The sequence below is a fragment of the Pleurodeles waltl genome, chromosome 2_1, assembly GCF_031143425.1.
Source record: "Pleurodeles waltl isolate 20211129_DDA chromosome 2_1, aPleWal1.hap1.20221129, whole genome shotgun sequence".
NCBI classification, from domain to species: domain Eukaryota; kingdom Metazoa; phylum Chordata; class Amphibia; order Caudata; family Salamandridae; genus Pleurodeles; species Pleurodeles waltl.
In genome coordinates, this window is record NC_090438.1 from 356,538,336 (window position 1) to 356,558,205 (window position 19,870).

Sequence of the window (19,870 nt, forward strand, 5' to 3'; positions counted from 1 at the left end):
TCGGGAACCGGCATTTGGCCGTCATACGGCCAAAATACCGCTTCCCTCATTCCGACATTCCCGCTGGGCCGGCGGGTGCTAACCAAGTTAGCGCCGGCCGGCTCAGCGGGAATGGGGGCCACAACACAGGAGCCGGCTCCGAATGGAGCCGGCGGTGTTGCGGCGGTGCGACGGGTGCAGTTGCACCCGTCGCGCTTTTCACTGTCTGCTAGGCAGACAGTGAAAAACTTCATGGGGTCCTGTTAGGGGGCCCCTGCACTGCCCATGCCAGTGGCATGGGTAGTGCAGGGGCCCCCAGGGTCCCCAGGACACCCCTTACCGCCAGCCTCTTTCTGGCAGTGAAAACCGCCAGAAACAGGCTGGCGGTAAGGGGGTCAGAATCCCCAGGGCAGCGCTGCTTGCTGCGCTGCCCTGGCGGATTCGCCCAGCCGGGGCAAAAACGGCGGTAAACCGCCGGCCCCGGTTTTCTGACCGCGGCTTTACCGCCGCAGTCAGAATGGGCTTGGAAGTACCGCCAGCCTGTTGGCGGTGCTTCCGTCATTTGTGGCCCTGGCGGTCTTGGACCGCCAGGGTCAGAATGCCCCCCATAGTGTGTGTGCAGATATATGTAACACATTAACTACTTATGTATTTTTTGTACCATTTGGTATTTTTAAAAATAAATTATGTGTGTATATGTATATATATATATATATATATATATATATATATATATATATGATTCTGCTTCAATGAGGCCAGTGTCTGGCCCATCCTGTCCTGGGAATGATGGTATGCACCCAGGACCTCAGCAATGACCCCCTGGGCAGCAGCATCCCTCCTTGGGCCACCCCCTGGGCCACGGATACCCTCCCACTGGCCCTAGTCCCCTGTGCCTGTGCCCCCTGCCAGGTCTGGCAGTCTCACTTGCACTGGACCCTTCATCATCCTGCCTGGTGGTGGGTGAAGACTCGGGCCTGTGTACATGTGGGCAGCCAGTCCATGGTCTAGAGAAACTGGTGTGGGGGCATTGGGACAGAGCTGTTGGTGATGGCTTACATGGTAGGGGTGTTGGTGGTGTCATGGGTGGGGCTTCTGGAAGGTCACTGTCCAGGACTGTGGGATGGGCCAGGGATTTCCTCTTCCTTTGTGTCCAGACATCCCTCTGCACGCTCCTGGGTGGAGCCTTCCTCTTCAGGTGGGGGACTGGCACTCCTTGACGTCTCCCTCCGGGGGCATGGGTGGTGGTACCTGTGTGAAAGAGAGTAGAGATGTGGGTATCCTGCACATTCTTGTCCCTTGCAGCACTGGTCAGCAGTAATAGGTGGTTACATTCCCGTGTAGTAGCATGCAGAGTCTCTTCGTGTTCTTTTTGATTCGTGAGGGGGTGGAGGTGCACTCTGGGTGTTATAGTGCTCCTGACATTACATGCCTGAGTTGGTGACTATACACAGGGGACTAGATAGTGGTTTGTGTGGGGGGTTGTGGGTATGCTGTAAACGTGGATAGGAGTGTGTGGATGTTGTGGGCTGGGTAGGGGAAGGGGTCATGGTGGCAGTGAGAAGGATGGGGTAATTCATGCATTACGGGTGTGGTGACTGTCAGGGTATTGTCTTTGACTTACCGGAGTCCAATCCTCCAGGGAGTCCAGTGAGGCCCTCCAGGTGCAGGATAGCCAAGACCTTCTCCTCCCAGTCGGTGTATTTGGGGGAAGGAGGTGGGGGACCACTGCCAGTCTTCTGTACAGCGATGTTGTGTTGTGATGCCCTGGAGCGCACCTTTCCCTGTAGGTTGTTCCATCTGTTCCTAAAGTCATCCCTTGTACGTGGATGGGTTCCCACTGAGATGACCTTGTTGACGATCCACTGCCATAGCTCCATCTTCCTGGCTAAGGGCGTCTGCTGCACCTGTGCCCCGAATAGCTGTGGCTCCACCCTGAGAATCTCATCCACCATGGTCCTTAGCTCCCTGTAGGTGAAGCGGGGGTGCTTAAGGGGGGGCCATGGTGTGTGTTGTGGGTGGTATGTTGTAGGTGAGTTGGTGACAGTACTGTTGTATGGTTTGTGATGGTGGGTGTGCAGTGTTTGTGTTTTAGTGGTGATTTTGAGTGTGTGGCTTGTGTGATAGTTTGTTCATTGTATGCATGTTGGGTTGTCAATATGTGTTGTGCTATTAGTGTAGAAAACAATTGAGGTGTGTGTATGTGTGTGTTTTATAGTGCTATGGATGTGTCAGGTGTGTGCTTTTCAAATCGGCCAAAGTGTGCATTTGTTGTTGGCGGTTCCCATTGTTGACCCCGGCAGTCAGTACCGCCAATGGTCGTTCTGCTTTCATTGTCTGCCGAGCTGATTTGTGCATCATTATTTGGTGGGGGTTTGTATGCAAAGTGGTGGCGGGGTGAGGTGTCCTGCGTTTCTGCTGTCGTTGGCCCTGGCAGTGGGTTGAGGTTGAATTTTTTTTCACAATTTTCATTCTTGGCATCTTTATACGGTGGTATGCCATCCACCGCCACTGGCGGTCTTTGGTTGGGAGTCAGCACAGCAGTCGGTGGTGTGTACCGCCAAATCCATAAAGAGGGTCATAGTTTTTTTCTTGAATATTTTCTTCAGCGGGACAAAGTCACCAATCAGATCTCCCTGGAGCCCTCTTCGGATACAGGTCTCAGGAGACCTCGGTGAAGAATTCTACCTTCGGACTTAGACAAGTTTTCAGGATGAAATCTTCATCCGGCCCAAAACTGAATGTTGATCCAGCATGCCTAGATCCCTCCTCGGTCCCGTTCAACCTTTTACATTTGGAATTTGTCACTTTTTTTGAGCTTTTTCCTTCTGACATCTGTCAGCCCATCACAGCAAGCAGTTTTCGATGTAAGGTCATTGGATTACCTTTCCAAGAGCCCCAGGTGAAATCCTGAAAATCTGGGGCTCCACAGTTTTTCAGTGGGATGAACCTGCAAGTCAGGCCAGGTCACGGTTGAGGTAAGCCAGCTTCACTTACCATGGCAGGATCGTCCCTTTATGGAGCTTTTTACCAAAAGTTCTCCAGCCTTCTCCAAACTTCTGGATCTTCTTTCAGAATGTCTTTGGAGGTTCTTCATGAGTCCACAGCTCACCCCAAGTTGTTCCTTGAGGTTTAGGACTCCAACTCCCAGAATGTGCCTGGCTCAAACTCCAAAATGACCCCTGGGCAGTGGTCAACTTGTCAGTTTCCTCAGGATTTGATGCAGGAGACTCTGGTTAGCTATTTTTCACCTGCAGCAATCAGTGAGTCCCTTCTTGGACTAGTTGAAGCCAGGTAAAGTCATTGGTGTGGTGAAGCTGACAAAGTTATCCATACTCCTGGGGTGAAAAGAGGGGGTGGGAGCTGGCCCATCATAGGCAGGCCACCATCTTCTTGGATTACCACTTTGTAGGAAGTGTGACAAAAAAAATCCCAGGGAGCAACATTCTTAAATAATCCAAAATGGTAGAAAATTAATTTTGGAGGTTAGTTCTGGCTAAGATCCCCACTTGTGTGGCTAAAATCCTTAACATACCCCTTCCCTGCCCTATTCTAATTTAATCAAGAAGGCACCTGGTTGTCTGGGTTTGCAGGAAATGGAGGAGGTCCTGAGCTGCTCCAAATGTCCTTCCCCCCTTTGAAGGCCAGTTTGGCTGCTCTCCCCCATCCTGTTGTCACCATTTGGTGAGGCAGATCTCCTCCGGAGGCACTGTCTTTGTCTTCAGCCCTGGCCACTTCACACCCCATGAAGGCTGCCTGGCCAGGCTGCCAGAGGCTGGCCAATCAGAGAAGGGCACTATGGAGCTGAAGCTAGCAACTTTCAGGTAGAGTTCTAAAACTCTTTCCCTGAACTAGTTATATTAAATTCAACAATGGCAATTTGATGGATTTCTTATAACAATAAGGTTGATACCAAACTTGACACAGTGCGCTCCTTTTGAAACTTTATTAATTAAAATAAAGTCTCCCCATTTAGCCTATGGAGCCCATTCACTACAGTGAGAGAAAAACAAATTGGGCTATTTTTCCTCACCAGGGTTTATAAAACAATTGTTATAAGGTCCCTACTTATAGTTACATAGCACACAGCCATATGGGACACTTAGGGCACACCATAGTGGTGACCTATATGCACAAATAAGGTAGTTTAAGACTTTGGAAGAACTTTTAATTTCAAAGTCAAATTTGCATGTAACTTTAATTTAAAATCCACCAGCAAGGCAGGCCTGCTTGTAAAATGACCATGGGCACCTCAGCAGTGCACCCATAGGTGCCCTACCTATGCTGAGGTCACTAAATCTACATGCCCTACCATATACTAGTGACTTATAGGTAGGTTGACATAGCAAATTATAATTAGCCTAATTTTCATATCCAGTTTACACAGAGCACTGGCCCTGGGACTGGTAAGCAGTACCTAGTACACAGTCAAGAGTCAATAACCACCAGTAGCTGTCCTAAAAATATGGGGGTGACCAGGGCAAAAAGGAGGACTTTCCTACACTTTAGTTATTCATAATGACAGGGATTGTGATTATTATGTCTGGTGGGTACTCGCCCCCTCCTCAGTTAATACTCTCAGTTTCCCATATCCCCATAAATCTTAAAACCAGGAATTAGAAAGAAAAAGCATCACTTTGCTAAGGAGTGCCGTATTAAGGTATCTCTGACAATGACAATAGAAAGGGAAGAGTGAGGTGTGTGGGACTACAATACAGCAAAAATTCACTCTAACTGCTCTTCTACCATCTATGCTGTTGCCATAAAAGAATCACAGGTATCAAATTATCTGAGGGACAAATACTATTGAATTGTGTATGGGTGATCTGAAGCTCAAGCTATGCAGGAAATACAATAGCTAGGCTTAATAAAGAGTTCTGGCTCACGCAACTTGATAAACAAATGCTCTTAGGTGGTAAGCAATTTTTCTACCCAATCACAACATATACTTCTCTGACCGTCCACCAACATGTGGGTGGAGCCAAAGCCTCTCTTTCTAATACTGCTGAAAGTTGTTTTTAGGTTGATCAATAATGTATGGCAACAGTTGCACTGTGAAGACAGATCTAAAAATCACACAACCTTCTGGAAGTGCAAACCACAATCTAGACTTGTTTTTAATTCCTCTTATAATTTCACTGTGATTATTAAACACATAGCTAGTAGGACATGCACAAGAGAACAAATTGTCTAAAAACAGTTTAGAACTAACTTAATTATATCCATTGGTCAAAATCATGAAATTTGCAAACTCCAATATGTAGTTTGTATTGATGAGCTCTCAGAGGATGATATTAATAATTTGACTTAAATGATGTGAGAAATGTTATGATCCCTATAAATGGTGATTATGAAATAATGTTGGATTTCTTCAGATATTTCTCCATGCATTAGGGTGGAGGTACACAATGCATGCAATTTTATTCACAGTTTTGCAGTAAAAGCCAGAGGACTTCAAAATTAATTCTGTTGAAATATGCATTAAATGTGTTGCACCTGCAGGTGACCTGGAGAACCTTATGAGCTTCAAGAATGAATTCCAAAGAAAACAATATATTCTTTCGACCAATCTATGTGTTGAATGTAGGCATCTAGGTTGCATCTAGGTTAAGGCACCAGATCGGTTTGTAAATTAAAATATAATGTTTTTACTAAAATACATTTCACAGCATCATGGAACATTACATATTGCCATAGGGGTGGCCCTCTGAGCCCCACTTTTGTTTGAAATCCATTTAACTCAGTTGTAATTTCCTTGTTTTGAACATCTAGACTGAGGTGGATGAATTATTTACTTCAATCCCCAATATCTCCACAGTGTAGTGGACATGATTTTTTTTAAATGTATCGTTTTGGTGCAAGGGAAGAGCTTCCATCATGCACATGGTGTTGTGAGGCATTCATGGGTCTGCTTTGGTTCTCCATTTTAGTTTATTTTTCTAATTTACATTTTACACATTTCAGGCTGACATCACTTTTAGCAGTGACATCTTAAACATTTTTATGCTTGCACCATATTATTCTGAGAATATGCTGTATATACGGCTTGTTTTTAGTAAGCCTTTCTCGTCATGTAATCTGTACACTCTGTCCAAGGCTGGGTGCAAGATACCCTGATGCTTGTGTTGTCCGTTTGGACACAGTTTCTGAAACCTAGATATCATTGAATCAGAGCTGCACCTCTAACACAGTGTGGTTTTGATTACATAAATGGTGCACTGCCCTACGGGGCAGCAGGAGCACACCATCCAAGCTTGTCCTGGAATAGACCACCTGTGTTTGATATGCAGCTCTGCTATCGCTGATCTTCTATCTTGCAGAGATGGATTGCCAACTTCACTTTAGACCGGCTCCTTGGCCCAACTATCCAGGAATGGTGGGGAGGTCTCAGGCTATCCTCTTAGACTGGGCAAAGGGTACACCAGCTATGCGCTCAGAGTATAGGTAGTGTTAGGTAAAGATGTTTAGAAGTAAGATCTACATGGCTGGATTATTTATTTTACTCACCATGTTAGTACTGTTGATTACAATGTTTGGTCGCATCTCCCTTATAAATGCAGTTCATTCCCTCTATGCAAGAATACCATTATTTCAATAAATGCTTGAAAACCTTTAGTCATATACAGTATTTCATATGTTTACCCTGTGCATGCATAAGTAAACAACAAAAGGGTAAGATCTCTTTCCACAACTTGGGAGTCACAGTGGTCATGTTTGAGATTGCTGAAATCATCTGTTACCTTGGGAACGTTACAGGTTCAAGTGAGTTCCTTTGGTGTAGACAAACTCAGTCCCTATCTCCTGAAGTGCTGTCTTCTTAACACACAGTCCTAATTTAGTTTTGGGAACCGTATAACATGGTGCCACCAATGTTTTGGGGGCAGTTACTTATTTAACGGGTCTCCTGAATAGTTCTTGTGTGCCCAAGGTCCCCTATTTACCCTAAATTGAAGACAGCCATGGTATTAGGGATTAATCATTCTCACCTTTATAGGAAGTACCTATAATTGTCGGTAGAATGTTGAAGCTTGAACAGTTAAAAGAATCCCCCACTATAGTATTTTCCTTCTCTGAATTCCACTTATGAGAATGGCACATGTTATTAATATATTTGCTAATTGCAGACTTGCTTTTACAACACATTTAATTTTACATTGGCTACCTAGTGGGGATGGAGATGTTTCCTTTGTGTTTGAGGATCATGAAGGGTATAAAACGGAAGCATTTTAGTCATGGGTCACTTTACCTTCAGTCAATGCTAATACACAATCATTCACACATTCACTGAAGTTGTCGTACCAGGCCAATACAGAGCTCATAAAGACTTAGAAATAACATTAATATATCAGGAACATCAAAATGGGTTCCAAAGCTCCCTTCCACATGTATTATAAATTGTTAGACTGGATCCCCTCAGTAAAGATGGGCAACATGGCCAGTCTTAGCTGGCTACACAACATATCCAAATATAGAGCAGCTGAATGCGGGTGATTTATGCCAGCTATTTAATGGTCATATTAGACTATACATATGTTTATAGCAGTTTGTTATGTGCACAATAACAGCTGTCCCAGTGAGGGCTGTTTAAGCTGTATGCCACAGTTAGTTATGCCTGCAATTAGTCCTGTAACTATCAAGGCTATCATGGGGAAGATTCCCACCAGATGGAGAAAATTCCATTCTGGATTGCACAAAAATCAAATCAGCTTGAAGCAGCTGTTCCCCATACGGAACCCCAAGACAAGTGTAGAAATCTCACCATGGGCTTACTGCTTTGAATGTTCACCCCTATTATGACTGTGCCACTTGGGTCACAGTCTTTGCTGCAATACGTGACATGACACACAGTACTCCATTACTTACTGTTTCTCTTGAAGTGCTAAAGCAGATTCAAAATGAGTATGGGGTGGCCCTTGATCTGGATTTGAGGATGAAATTAATTGGCAATTTTGCTATCATCTTCTCAATCATATAAGGTAATATTAAAGGGTAAGCAGCAGCACTGGAAATGCTCCAACACCTCCTGCAGGTGTAGGTTGCAGACAAGGAGTGCAAATTACCCGAAATTATTGCTAACGCCCATACAGCCATACATCGAGCTATTTTGGGTGCCAGACCAAATAAGCCATAAGCTGAGTTTTTTTTTAAATACTGGGACAAACAGAAAAATAAGGAAAACATAAAATCATGGAGTGAATCTCCACAACCGGAGTCTTCTGATAAATTATCTAATGTACATAACTGGGATACAATTAAACACCCTGATAGTTATCAGTACACTGATACACATCCTTCTCATTCCTTTCAGGACTCATCGGATAAATGGTCAGAGAGAAGTGGGCATTCAAAGCAAAGAAAAGAGGCCTATGCAAAACCAAAAAAGGACTCACAATTCTCATCTGACATCATCATCAAAAAGGAAGAGAAACGCCCACAACAAAAACCCAATTCAAAAGAAGAAAGTGGCAGGTGTTCAGTGAAATATGACACACATGTTGAGAACACTTCCTCAGAACAAGACATGGACAGTGACTCCACAAGACAGTGTGGCAGAGGTTACAATAGTTCACCAGAATCATCAAAAGTTTCTGGATATGAAAAAAACTAAACTAAGGACTTCTTTGAAGTTGGGACCTAAGATGAGTGAGTTAGCTCTTCTGATAGACATTACACATTACAGACTAATAAAGTAATTTTCTTGGAAAATTAAACACTTAGCTATGAAATTTTCTTGGCTGAGGTTAATTGGCCTCCAGAATTTGTTAGAACAGTCCCACAAGGGGAAAATGTAATACTACCATCTTTCCCCATTATTGTCTCTGAAGAGGTTAAACAAGTATGTGCCACAGAACAGTCTCTTACATAAGCCCCAGCATTGCAACAAGAGCAAAATGTTCCCTAAAACTACACACCGTTATTGGAGCAGGACAGGAAAAGACAAATTAAGGAACAATAAAACAACCCACCTCCAAATGTAGGCTTTAAATACAGAATCACTCTTCATGCAAACAACACACCAATTCTTGACGCATGCAAAAAATGTTTTTATTTATGTATTCAATTCTTTGTTTTGAGATTCATCACCAATCATGGTACATAACATCAGCACAAAATAACGCATCACAAATATTACTAGTATAGTACATCAACAGTGAACTCCCCCACCCTTCCACACTGAACTATGTCACACTCATCAATACCAAACATACCATTCATACCTTACACACTCTCTAATCTATGAAACTGTGTAGTATCATACCACCCTGAACTGTCATAACATAATCCAAGAAAAAGACAAATTATATCATAAGGATAAACCAGTTCAGTCTGGAGCGGTTATTAGAATGGTGTTGATGTATGTTTCGGTAAGATGGACCAACACTGTCTAAAAATCAATAGGAGGAAGAAAGGAGAGAACAGCTACCCTACTGGTTGGAAGAAAATAAATTAAAATCCTAATTGTTATAGTTCTCGTATGTCAGTCTGCATGTGTAATCCAACAAAGGCTTTCTCATATCTTCAAATATGTATTCTTGCCCCTATGCAAGAATATTTTAAAGAGGGCACAGTCAGGTGGTTAAACAAAGAAAAAAGGGCCACAGAAACCTTAATACATGCTCCTAAAAATCCTGGATCTAAAGCGCATGAAAACAAATAAGATGTATCCTGGTGTAACAAATGCTCTCGCCGAAATCAGCTGGTCAGACCCAGTATTTTACCACTATCATGTATGGTGGGATAAGGATTCACCATATCATATTAGACCCATAAGATCCAGCCCACAAGTGCAACCGCAATGCCCTATAAAACATGAAGCCAAAGCTCCTGTGAGGGTAATTCTATCAGGGAGTGATTCAACCCTGTGTATCTCTTATGAATAATCCTTTGTTCCCGGTAGCTAAACCAAATCATTTCTACCATGTAGTCTTAGATGACAGACATTTAAACAGTTATACATGCACATTTGCAATTCCAAACTCATACATAATGGCATTAATGAACAAAATTGTTCGTAAAAAATACAAAACAACCTAGGATATTTCCAACATGTTTTTCTGCCAAAATATAGCACCTGCAAGCAGAGATCTAACCACCTTCTGGGCTTTAGGCTCATAAAGTCACTTTTGACGACTTCCTCAGGGATATAGGACCAGTCCTGGACTGTTTTTTACCCATTCTTATACATTACTGACCCAGATGTACTGTCCGATGGTGATGCATTTAGGCAGAGTCGATTGCATTGTCTGAGGATTTATTGAACATTGGCTAAAAAATTTGTTTCAAGAAAATTACAATTGCTTTTCTCAGTGCCCTATTTTTAGGATAAGAGTTATTAAATGAGGATAAGAGCCTGGCACCACATTCCTTAGAAAAGTTGCTATTTTACAACCTCCAAGTACCATTAAAAAATTACATCCATGGACATCAGAAAATACACATATTCTTACGTTACTACAGGCTGACATGCTTGCATCTAGACACTAATGCACACGTATCAGTATAACAAACTCGGTAATCCACATAAATGTGGGTTCAACTGGTTACACATATGTCCCATTCAATGAGGGTGACACAGTGCTCATTGCATATAAATCACACTTATTCTCTAATGATGAAATGCATTTTGTATCCACTGTATTTCAGATGGTGGTCATACAGAAAATACTTTGGGCATAATTCTGGTTACTCCCATTCCAGCCTGATATGCTGATACAAGGCCAGTGTTCCGAGTGTGGGCCTGATTTAGATCTTGGTGGACAGAGTTCCTCTGTCACAAACAATTCCATTATATCCTATGGAAATTGTAATTTGGTGGACAGAATAACTGTCACGTTTGTGACAGACTAACCTGTCCACTAGATCTAAATTAGGCCCTATGTCTTTGACCCTATCTTGCAAACTCCAGAGTTTCTCCAATATAAACAAGAATACCCCATGCCCTGAAATATATTGCCTCTTGATCAGATTAAACACATAATATATCCTGATGATTCAGCCCAGCAAGCTCTAGGCACCAAACACCAATACTCAGCAGCCTGCTCTGCAGTTCTCAGTGTCATGAAGGATGGACAATTCCATTCACAAAATACATTTGCACAATCCTTCGGAGATTGTACTGCACAACAGACTGACCTGAAAGCTTTCATTCTGATACAGAAATATAGATCTAGAAATCCCCACACTCACAGTATGTAATTTGTATTATTGTGTCCAGTCTTTTAATGAAAAATTGGTGCCTGCATGGATTCAGAGACTCAAAAGCGATTGCTATCAAGCATAAACTGCTTTGGGGAAAGGTGGCACAACTTAAACACAGTTTTCCACAGGCTCATGGGATACTCACACTGAGCTTTCAGCATGTTTGAATACAAATTGTACGGCATTAATTGGCTGATGAAGCAGCCAACTTTGTAGTTAAGATTGCAACTGTAGCTGCGATTACTCGTTCACATACAAGGGTGGATAAATATATTATGGTGGCCGGCAACGCTACAAGCAATGGCACCCCTTTACCTAAAAAATATCAGCAAAATATTCCTGTCAATTTAATGACCAAAACATTCCTTTTGCTAGCATCTCCGGGGTGGTTAATTGTGTGATATCCAACTGGGACGAAAGGCTAAAACTAATAATAGCTGCTAATGAAGGTGTAGCATCGGTGTAGCATCGGCCCGCAGTTTCTCTACTACTGAAGCACTTTTGGTTGCATGGTCTGTACAAGCAGTCAAAACAATATATCCTTAGTTGTGACATTTGTCAACAAATTAAAAGCTCCACCATCGCATGCCCGCCATAGACATCTCTCTTAGTTTTAAATAAACCACTTCAATGTATGTACCTTGACAACTACAGACCTCTACATTCAGATGGTGCATTTAACTTTATTCTACTTGCTTTAGATTCTTGCTCCAGATCCCAATGGGTGTTGGCATGGCGGATGCTTGAACTTTTATTAAAGACTTGCAAGTCTTCATCAGGACATACAAGAGCTTCATTTCACTCGGACTCAACTCTTAGGCTTACTGGGATACTATGGAAACCCTGGTGTGGCTGTGCATTATTCCACTCCATATCATCCTGGGAAATTCCAATTGTGAAGAGGAAGAACTATGACTTAAAGCAATACTGAACAGCTAGAGTATTAGGTTCAAGGCGTAGTTGGAGCCATCACTTGCATGGAGTACAAAGAGCATTAAATAATCTGCGAAGACAATCTTTGGACGGTCGTACTCCCTATGAGGTTGTCTCTGGCATCCAGATGTACGTTCCGGAACTCATCAACCCTGGCTCAGTGGCGGTAGATATCCCTTTTGACATAAATTAACATTTTGTTGTCTACAGGAATTACAAAACTTCGAGGATGAGTGTTCAAACGAACATTTTAAATGTTCTGCCACTCAAAGAGTAAAGGAGCAACCAGCACCTTCCAGCTGGATTCTGAAAGTCAGGGATATAGTTTGAGAGAAGATTGCAGTGAAAAAGGAATTTGTCCCATCATACCATGCACTGGTGCCTGTCCTTGCATGCAAGGTACCAGAACCATGGCTTTGCCACAGCTTTTTGGATGTAAAGTCAAGTGATTTGTCAAAATTGGTCATGTAAAATTGCATCATGTGGCCATTCCTTCACAGTAGGCCACAAGGACTAGGATTTACCTAACTCCCCTCACTACCATACAGGAAATACCTCTACCAGTATTAAGTACTATAAACATTGTTTCCCCTCAACTTGGGAGGGCGGAGAATTAACTTTTTATGATTCCTATTACCGCTTCAAAAACAAGGCATCTATCAGATGTAAGTGTACAGTTTCGTACTGATACTCAAAGCAACAGAGTTGTTTATGATTAACCACTTTTGGAGATGTCTACCTGTTCTCTTTCACCAATTGAGGCCCCTGTTTTCAATCAGACTGCTTCTGTTTACTATGTTGATGACATTTCGGCTGATTCTTCACATATTTCACTATATGGTTTACATGATTGTCTTCTCTGGTTAAAACACAGTTATCAGATCCCTCCATGATCTTACATTTGGATTACCATTTCATTGCTTTTTCTACCCTTTTTTGGATTGGATTTGTGACTGTTTTCTTCTTGCTCAAAAATTGACACTATCTACCTGAACGTTCTGCTGTAGAAGTGGTAGCTGAGGTGTTGAACCCTCGTTCGTCATCACATAAAGTGCAAAGATACCTGATAAGATGAGCAGACCAAAGGCCTTATTGTTTCAAGAATACAATGGGCCTGATTTAGACCAAAATCCGAAGTTTAGACCTAAAGTCTAACTTTACTCGTAGTAAATTTAGACTTTCAGTCTACCTTTAGACCAAAATTCTAAACTTAGACGAAAACTATAAACCTAAGCCAAAACTCTAACTTTACTACAAATATAATTAAACTTTTGGTGTTTGTTTAGAATTTTGGTCTAAACTTCGACCAAAAGTCTAAACTTAGACCTAAAGTCTATCTTTACTAGACTTTAGGTCTAAACTTTAGGTCTAAACTTAGACTTTAGGTCTGAGTTTACCTTTGTGAATCAGGCCGGGCACTTACATCTGCCCATGAAACATTTGAACTTCAAGTTGCAAGGTCGTTCTCCAAAATACAGTTGGTCCTAAACACAAAATTTCCTCACCACTTCGGTGAACTTGTGCATAAACATACTTAATGCTTCCAACACCACGGAACACTTTTTAAAGTGGTTGGTCTGCCTTTGTTAGAACGTTCCAGACTGTTTTTCGAGTGACATCATCGTTTATTCATTCTTTGTTCTTTTGTGTATTTGGAGGCATACCACTAGTGGTATTCCTAATTGGTGTTAATTTGGTCCTATAGTTGGTTCTCCACAATGGATGTCCCACCTTGAGGCCAAATGGTGATAGAACTACCACACATCCATCTGGGTCATCAATTCATGATACAGTACTTAGGAGTGTCTGTGCTTGAGAAAAGAAATGAAAAATGATTCCTGTCTTTTCAACCAGTGTGGTTATAGTATTGGTAGCCTGTGTTCTGCTGTCTTTTGTGCCCTTTTGAGTGTGCACTCAACATCTGCCTTGCAATGCAATCTATACAATCTATAGACTTGGACCTGCAAGTGTAGCCTTTGAGGGTATCGCTGCTGTGCCTCCTGGATCCCTCAGTACTGGCTCTTCTACTGTGGACACTAGAAAGGGTGCAACATCTTCAATCCTGGTTGAGGGTACTGACAATGTCTGTTTTTTTGACTTGTTCACTGAAGCCATTGTGTTTCTGTCGTCTGCGGAGGCGGGATCCATCCTGTATCCTACTGAGACTATGAACTTGGATAACGCCTAAGAAGCCTCCTCTGATTTTTAATACACCCCTTGCTTTTACTAAATTGGTTTTATTGATATATTTTAATTGGTTTGTTTTTGAAAGGCTTTCATTTGCTGTGATTGCTAACATGAAGAATTTGTTATATGGGTTGTTAGTTTTAGTGAGGTTATCATGCAGGTTTACCTACCATGGTCAAGGAGAGGGTGCTGTGAGGACTTCTTGGGCTCACTTTGGTTCCCCATTTAGTTTAGTTGTTTTACATTGTGCATTTTACACGTGTTAGGCTGACATTGCTTTTAGCATTTGTAGTGTCTTGCAAGTTTTATACCGGAACCCTTTTGGCTCTGAATGGACTCTGTAGCAGTGCAACATAATCACTATAATAGAATGTAATGAAAGCTTGGTTTAGAATGTGGGAGTTCAAAGATACACACAGAGGAATAAAGATGTGTGATTTACAGCTCTCTGTGTAGCATAGTCATTGGCAGGTACCCATGCTGCAACTGGTGACAAGATAGCGGATAAGTAACCTGAAGAAAGACAGTGCTCTCTCACAGAGAGTTTGACGTTGTCTAAGCAAACTGCTCATGCAGGCCACGTGTGCCTTTTTTGAAGGTCCAAGTCAACGGTTGGGATATGTGGAGTCAAGCTGCAACTCCAGCTGATGTGAAGCTTTTGATCATAAAGAAAGTTTCACTGAGAAGTCTACTCATTGTTGGTCAAGAAACTATGACTAAGGCCATACTAAAAGGTATAGCACTGCCATGCAAAATACAGTTATACATTGTAGGGGGCATTAACACTGAAGGCGGATACAACCAGGTTTACAAACCACAATCAAACCCAATCATAATTTACCACGTATACTTGAAAATAGAAGTGCTGGCTGACAGAACAAGTTAAAAGTAATCGTACTGTTGTTTCACTTACCAGAGCCTTGATAAGTCGAGCATTATGACTTCAGTACTGGGCGGGGAAACTATGAAGAAGCAATAGGGTTATGCTTATTGAGCTGTCCAACACCTGAAGCGACACACCGCCAAAGCTGCCAGGAGATAGCTCAGAACAACTCCAGAGGTCTCCACAAGTGACGGGGTGCCGATGGAGACCAAGAAGAAGGTCAAAACCCCAACCACTGTCCTGGATAACCCGGAGTCCAATCCATTGTCGGGCCTTAGTGATGATGCTCATTCTAAGGGACATCCCACAGCATCTGAAAGAGCTCACTCAATGCCAGCCACCCCATGAACAATTCCAGTGCTGCCACCTTCCTGAAACCACCACCAACTTTCAATACCTCCAAAAGGCAAAATATTGGTGATAGATAGACTGGTTGGATAGAGACATGTGAATATTTCATTGATGCACTTGTATTGACTGATAACAGAAAGAATATCAAGTATCTCAAAAATCTTTCTGGTGATGGTGTGAAAGTCATAAAGAAAATGTTGAGAACTGGTGAAGAAGTCACATACCGTCAGATTAAAGACACTTTAAATCTCAAATTCAATCCAGGACCAAACTTTGATTACTAATTATACATTTTCAGTCAAGAATGTCAATGAATTTGTGGAAAGACTCGATGCACTCATAAGACACTGTAAGTTCAATAAATGTAATGATGAAGAAGCTATGCGCCTTAGACTTATTAATGAATACTTGTGAGATTCATTCAGAAGATGAATACTGAGAGAAACTCTTAGATCCAGATTTATTCCACGGTGGTGCAGCACGGTGCTGTGACAAAAATAGCAACACCGCACTGTGCCATTTTTGAAACCCAGGTGTGCACCGTATTTAGAGGAATACAGCACACCCCAGCGTTTCCCCCTGCGCTAGTGCTGAATTAAGCTGTCTAGCACAAATGCAGGCATCCTTGAACCATAGTACCAGGCTGTCTGTGTTGAGGGTATAGATTGTTTATGTGAAAGGAAGTGTCCCTTCCTGCACATAAGCAATCTATTGGTGATTTGGCACTTCTATGTGTCCTGCAAAATGCAGCACACATAGAGGTACCAAAGAGTCATCTTGAATGATTGTTTATGTGCAGGAAGGTGTCCCTTCCTGCATGTAAACAATCGTCCATAGCATTTTGCTTCTTCTATGTGTGCTGCAAAATGCAGCACACATAGAAAAAGCAAAAAAGAGGAGGAATTAAAGCATTCCTCCTCGTTTTGCCATGCAAACGCCAACCCTGGGGATGGGGTTCATTTTTGGCGCCGCCTCAGGTTTACTACAACTCATAAATCTGAGGCAGTGTAAAAGCAATGGGTGTTGCAGTGTCACGCCCACGCAACACCCATTGCACGCCCCTCTGACACAGAATACTGCGTTGAAGGGGCCCATATTTACAAGAAGGCACAACGCCACAAAAAAGTGGCATACACCTCTTTGTAAATATGGAGCAGTGCTTAGCACCACCGGTGGTGCTAAGGGCTTTTAAATGTGCCCCTTAGCCTGGAGCGAGTGTTGATGGCTGCCAGAGCTGAGCAGTGTGCTGAAAGACAAGCTGCTGACATGGAAGTCAGAGGTGCGCAGAGTGAATCAGTCATGAGTGTGAAAAGTCAGCCAAAGCAAAAGACTGAAGGACACAAATTGAGGTGCCCCATCATTAGGAAGATGTGTAAAGGCTGCAGGAAACAGAACCATTTTGTGACAGCATCTAAAGTGAAGGAAAAATTGAGTGCATCACAGAGCAAAGACAAAATGGCAGGCAGAATGTTCCAGAAGCAATATTCAACGCATGCCCTCAAGGCTAAGAGGTGACATCAGTTGAGGCAACTTGATACTAAACAAAAACAATTGTCATCTACAGCATTTTCAAACAGTTTTTTGGTCTCAATTACAAGAGAAAGTGAAGAAAGTGATTTTGCCATGTCGATGCTTACCTCAGAGAATCATGTGCATGTGGGACTGGTCTCATGTAAAGAAAAATGTCAGTCAAAGAAAAGTCGATATGCCAAAGCAGCAAAATCATACAAACATTGTCCAAAGATTCCATGGAAAATAACTGATTGTTCAATATCTTTCATTATGGACAGTAGTGCATTGGTAAACATAATGCCTGAAGAGAGATACAATGAGCTATCTACAAAATGGCGGCTCACGCCATCTTAGATGAAAGTGTATACTTGGGCTCCAATGATGCCCATAAAGAGACAAGGTTCATTAGTAACAACAGTGAAAAAAAAAAGGTATAAGCACCAATCTATCTACTTCAAGGTACAGTAACAAGTACCTTGTTACTCCGTTTCAACACAGCTGCTGACATGGGACTGATTTCTGTGAATTGCAACATGAATAATCATCACAAAATAGTAAGTCGATTCCTTTTGTTGTTTCATGGTTTAGGAAAGCTAAAGACTATGAAAGTAAAGTTGCATATTAATGAGGATGTCCATCCTGTTGCTGAGAGACATAGACAAGTTGCTTTTTATTGACAAGAAGCTGTTGAAAAAGAACTTGCATCGTTGATTGAGCATTACATTATTGAGAGTTAAACTGGTTCAACACCATGGGTTTCTCCCACAGTAATAGTTCCAAAAAAGGCCAATGAAGGAACTGTACCCTTCTACAATGACATGCATCAAGCAAACAAGGCAGTTTCATGAGAATGACATTCAGGTCCACACATTGCTGACTGATAGTGAAATCAAATAGTGCAAAGGTCTTTTCTCGCCTTCTTTACAAATGTTCGTTTGCTTGAATACAAAGGACTCAGGGTCATATTTATGGCCCATTTGTGTTGAATTTGCATCATTTTTTTTTACACAAATTCAGCGCAAACCTAACTCCAGATTTATATAGACAGGTCTAGCGCCAAAGTTTTTGAGTTAAAGTCATGTTTTGCCTGTGGAAACTACCTTGCGTCAATGAGATGCAAGGTAGGTGTTCCCGGGAAAAAAATGACTATATGGCCTTAGAGCCATATCTATCCACTGTGCTAAAATCGAGCACAGGTGGTAGGGGACCTTAAATAATGGCACTAAGCTTGCTTAGCACCATTATTTAATGCCTGGGTCAGGGCAGGGGTTAAGGGACTTGAGGGCCTATTTTCATGGTCAGAAACCATGGAATGGGCCCAAAGGGGCTCTTCTCTATCCCCAGGGACACCCCAAGCCACACCAGAGGGACACCAGAGGATGGGGGCACCTCATCCTCTGGTGAATAAGGTAAATACAGGTAAGTATATATATATTTTTTAAGAAGTGCCTTATGGGGGCTTAACTTGAGCCCTCCTACATGGCACAGGGCCCAATGACCATGCCCAGGGGACAGATAAACCCTGGGCCTGGGCATTGGGGTGGTGGGCAAGAATCCTGTCTTTACCAAGACAGGAGTCATGTCTATGGGGGTTGTGCATCAAAGGATGATGCTAGTCGGGTTAGAGGCATTATTTATGCCTCTGCCCATACTAGAATCATTCTTTGACGGACAACCTCCTGTTCTCCCTACACCTCTCCCACCCGCTAGCGTCCTTTTTTATGACGCTAGCCGGACCTTACCGCCGGCTACCATCATACCATAAATATGATGTCCGGCCAACATCTTGGCATGGCGCTAGCCGGCGGTATACCTTTTCACACAAAACTGTGTTAGCAAGGTTTGCGTGAAAAAGTATAAATCAGGGCCTTATTTTTGGTGTGTTTTCGGCTGTAGAACTTTTTCAAGACATCATTTGACATATCATACAGCCTGTTGTGAATGAGTTCAATGATAGTGATGACATAATAGTTTTTGGAGCTGCAAAGAAGTAGCACGATAGAGCTCTCACACAAGTATGTGATTTACTCAGTAATGAGGACTGACTTTAAATGCAGACAAGTGTGAGTTTAACAAGACAAAACTAAAATTCTTTGGCCATATCTTTTCTGATGGGGTATGACACCTAATCGTGCAAAAGTACAAGCGCTGACAAATGCTAATCCTACACAAGATGTTTCACTGGTATGTTTCTTTCTTGGCATGGCCAGTTACTGTTCAAGGTATACAAGACTTTGCCACTGTTAATGTTCTATTACAAGAGTTGATGAAGAAAAATGTTTCCTTTCAATGGTCACAAGAATGTGAGAGAAGTTTCAAGAGAATTAAGCACACCATTGAAAATGCGACTGAAATGGCATACTTCAATCGAAAATGTCATACACCTGTTGATGCTAGCCTAGTTGGGTTAGGCGCTATCCTTACACAGCAGAGTGGATGCCCAAATGCTCAATGGCATATTATGGCCTATCCTAGTAGAAGTTTGTCTCAAGCGGAATGTGCTTACTTACAACATGAGAAAGACCATTTGGCCCTGGTATGGGCTAGTGGACATTTCCATGTATTCCTGTATGGAAAGCCTTTTATGCTGGTAACTGAATATTAAGATTTACTGACCATCTTTGGCAATTTAAAAGCCAAGATGCCTCATCTCACTTAACCATGGGGACTCCTATTGCAGGAATACAATTGTACAATTGTGCATCATCCAGGAAAGGATCAAAATCCTGCTGACTACTTTTTGAGAGTGCCTCTGCAAAGTCATGGCACTCTATCCAAGATGGCTGAAGCCTACATTGATTTAATTGTCAAGTCAAATACACCAGC